Source organism: Macaca thibetana, chromosome 14 (genome assembly GCF_024542745.1).
Source record: "Macaca thibetana thibetana isolate TM-01 chromosome 14, ASM2454274v1, whole genome shotgun sequence".
NCBI lineage: Eukaryota > Metazoa > Chordata > Mammalia > Primates > Cercopithecidae > Macaca > Macaca thibetana.
In genome coordinates, this window is record NC_065591.1 from 111,855,991 (window position 1) to 111,860,356 (window position 4,366).

The following is a 4,366-nucleotide window of genomic DNA, read 5'->3' on the forward strand; positions in this document are numbered from 1 at the left end:
TCCCCTGGGCCTATGCAATGCCCCCAGTCTTGCAATCAGGACACCTAGTGCAGTCCCCGCTCCAGGCAGGTCCACACCTGAACCATCAAAGACCCACACCTCACCCTCAAAGAATATGGCGCCTCCTTCTCAGACAAGCTCTCAGGGCTCCACCTTCCACAGCCAGACCTGAATCCTGCAAGTTACCAATCAGTAACAAGGCTTGCAGCCCCTCAATTCAGTCAGTTGAGGATCTTAACATGATAATGGGACCAATCTCAGAGAAATACAGAATTTGCTAATCAGAGCCAAACTCAAGGCCAACAAGGCAACACATTATATGTCCACTTGGGATGAATGTATTGAAAATGATAAGCCCAGTCAAAGACCTCTCCTCCCTCCCTCACCTGGCTCCCTGTCCTTCCTGGGGAGCTTCAGGGATCCCGGGCACCATCCTTATCCCCTGGGTTGAGGTCACCCATCCACTGCCACGTCTTGCAAGAGAGTCTGTTGGTTCCCAAGTTTCCTCACCCCCTCCCCACTCCTTTGCCTCTTCTTAGCCTCTGCCTTGGCTAGGTGATGAATTAGGAGCCAGGAGTTGGCACATTCACCAAGCAATTAGTGTTTATCTCCCTTGTTTCTGTGGCTGAACAACAGTTCATTTTCAAACTTAATAGTCAATACTCAGAAAGATAAAACTGCCTGGGCCACTCTTGGGAGGTGATTTGAGGGTTTGGTGGGAAAGGTGGGTGGGATATGAGCTGGCCCTGCCTCAGCCATCCAGCCCCCACCCCTCTGGACAGGCATTCCTGGGGTCCCACTTGTTACCCTTCTGACCTCTCTCCATGGTCCATCAGGAGGCAGGGACAAAGGTCCCCATGTCGTAGCTGGGACATGGCAGGGGGACAAGAGTCAGGCAGCTCTGCAGTTCGCAGCCTCTCAGTGTCTCCTCTCCCTTGGACTTTTGAGGACTCTGGCTTTCTGTCTCACTCTTCACCAAGAGCTGCCTTGTGTAGAGCCCTGTCTGACTCATGCAAGTCCTCTTTGGGGGCTACAGAACTGAGCCTGCTGTGCCCACCCAGCCCCCTCCTCAGGCCAGCTACCTGCAGAGGGAACCCAAAGGTGGGGCCCACATAAGGGGAGCCTGCCCCTTCTGCAGAATTCCATGCCAGCTCAGGCAAGATCTGGTGGGGTGAGCAGTAAGCCCTTATCTCCTACTCAGACCAGGGGACTGCTGTCCTGGGGTCACATATTCTACAGGCTAGGACAGAAGGGTCTAGTCAGCCAATATAGAAGTGGGGGAAGGAGGAGAGAGAGAGACACTCACTTTGTGGAAGGGCCCTGGGACCCAGTCCTGACGGCCCGGGCTGGGGCAGGAGTTTGGCGCCCACTCACTGCAGTGAAATGCTGTCACCTGCCGGCCGTACCCCAGAACTGCAGGAGCCCTGGTGCGGGTCCTAGGGCTGGGCCCAGCAGCTTCCACCCTGTGACTCTCCACCAAGTGCAGAAGGCCAAAAAGAGGGGAAATCAAGCTTCATCCCAGGTTGAAATGTCGTCATTATCTTTGTTGTTAATTCCACAATAATAATAGCATAATCTCTCAGCTGTTGGGCCCTTGCTAAGCCAGGTACTTTGCAGTACCTGCACTGAAGCTCAGACAGAGTGGGCAGCTTGGCCCTGGGCTTACAGCTGATGGGCAGTGCAGCCAGGATTCTGGCCCTGAGAGTGTGGCTGCAGCTCCAAGCACTGCACTCAGAAACCCATGCCTCAGCTCTCCACACAATGAAATGCACCAGGCACCCCTCATTGGATGTTTTCCAGCTCCCCTTTTGATTTTTTCACCTTCCTCTCCCACTTCCTCCTCCCAGTTAACTGCTTCTTAGCCTCCAAGGCTCGTCCATGTGCCAAGCACTGTTCTAGGACACCATGATGGAATAATCCCTGCTATCATCGAGTCCACATTCCAGCAGGTCCTGAGGCCCAGAGCAGAGCTCAGAAGCTCCTGGGTCTCCAGTCTTCCTCCCTCCCTCCTGGACAGAGAAGGCTTCTCAGATGGGGACCCATGGCCCTGACAGGGTCTAAAGGGTCTCCAGTCTTCCTCCCTCCCTCCTGGACAGAGAAGGCTTCTCAGATGGGGACCCTTGGCCCTGACAGGGTCTAAAGGAAAGGAGAGGCAGGGGACTGGGTACATGGAGCCTTGGGGATTTGGGAGTCCAACCTGCCTGGCTATCGGCCCAGGCCTGATAGTGGATTCCCAACCTGGGACCAAGCTCAATGTTCCTGTCCCTTCCAACCCTCCTTTCGCTGTGGTCTCCAACTCACAGGCTGTTGGAGCTGGGCAAGAACCCCAGAAATGACCCAATGAATACACCTCATTTTGTAGATCAAGAAGGTCAGGCCCAGAAAGGGCAAGCAGTTTGCCCAGATCACACAGCCAAGCGACAGAGCCTGGATGAGACTCGGGGCTCCCAACTACCCAGCCAGAGCTCCCAGCTGAGCCCCTCTGCTGCCTCCCTCCTCACTTGTCTGCCAGCGGGCTACCCACACCTCTGAGAATCGCCCAATGCCCAGAGCTGGGAGAGGGCAGGAGACAGGGGAGCATGGGCCAGGACACTGCCTCGGTCTGAGAGGAACAGAAGTGGACATAGAGCCTTGCCCCCCTCCTTTCTCTCCCCTCCCCTGAGCCACTTGAGGCCTGGAGTAATCCTCCTATTCTCACTCATGCTGGGGACAGAGGCATTCTCAAGAACTGGGAAGAAAGGATTTCCCTGATTGCTTTATAATCACAGCTCAGACGATAATGGACCTGGTGGGGATTGATGGGGAGAGTATGATGCTTGGCGACGTCCCCACCCAGTTCCCAGCACAGCCCTGGGCCTCCCAACACAGCGGTCTTTCCAACGTCCCACCAGCCAGCCTCTGTGCAGCAGGTGCAGCCCCTGATGCGGTCCAGGCACAGGATAGGCAAGGGCCCGGCTGCCCCCACAGGGGAATTTAGCCAGACCTGGGTCCCATCCAGTTCCCTTCCTCTGGAGCTGGTGGGCTTAGGGCAGGACCTGGAGAACTGGGAGCTTCTTGTGGCCAGGGTCTTTCTGAGAGTCCGGGCATCTCTGGAGCCCAGGAATGGGCCCTTATCACAACCCCAGGGTCCTCAAGAAGGGCCAGGAGGCTGCAGGGCACGGTGCCCACAGAGGTGGACCTGCTGGGGCACCAGGTAGGGATGCTTCTCAGAAGAGATTTTGAGGGAACCAGCACCCAGGGCAGGGGCTGTAGGGAGCGGCAGCTGACCCCAGGGACACTCTGCAGTCCCAGCTCCCAAGGGAGAGCACCATGCAGGCGGCCAAGCATACAGGTCCGACTTGTGGTCCATCTTCCTGACAGTGCCGGACGGTCCTCCACGGACTCACTTGGCCCCTTCTCCCTCCTTTCTTTTCTCACCCTTACCCTCTTGTCTCCTCTGTCTGTCTCCTCTCAGCCATTTCTCCCTCCCTTTCTCATTCCCAAGAGCCCCTTCCTGGCACGCATGGCTGCTTGGCTCCCAAAGCTCCCTGGCCCAGGAAGGCAGAGAGGAGAAGGAAGAGTGCTGTCCCTCCACAATGGACCAGCAGCCAGCTCACTTAGGGACTCTTACTAGGACAGAGGGACTGCTCCCCTGGTGTCACCTGGCCCCTGGTGGGGAGCAGAGTGAGGAAGAACAGTGAGAACAGAGGGGCCCAGGTGTCCCTGCCACACCAGGGACAAGAATGTGGTTGTTTGGCGCCCTCTTCCCTCTCTACCATCATGCCTCCTCCTGGCTTGCTCACCTCTTCCAGGAAGCCTTCCCTGACTGTCCTTCCAGGGCTCTCTGGGTTTCCAGGGACTGGATGGCCTTTTCCCTTTCCTCCATCCCCCAGCCCAGGATGGTGCTGTCCTCAGCAGCCTGACTCTCCTGCCAGCCTCAGAGGTGAGCTCTCCTTCCGAGAAGGCCCTCAGGTCTGAAGCCTCCAGTGGGCTTCCACTCCAGCCTGTGTCTGAGCACCAGAGTGCTGGGGGTTACAGGCTCCCAGCCACTCCTGGGCCCTTCTCCCCCTGGGAACTCTGGGGTGGGCTGGCCAAAAGGCCTGAGCATGGCAGAAGGTATTGAGCATATCCCCAGGCCCACAACCCACCATCATTCTCTGTGTTCACTGTCAGCCAAGGCCTGCCTCCCTAAGGCCCAGGCTCCTGCACTGCACCCCTGTGTCCCAGACAGGGTGAGGGAGGTTAAGAGAGATTCAAAGGAGCCACATCTGCAAGAGGAGAGCAGGAAGACGACTGTGCCCTCATCAGAGGGAAAAAGTACATTCAGAAGAATGCAGCCTGTTCCCCTGGGGACCCTCAGGGAAATGGTCATTCAATACAAGAGAAG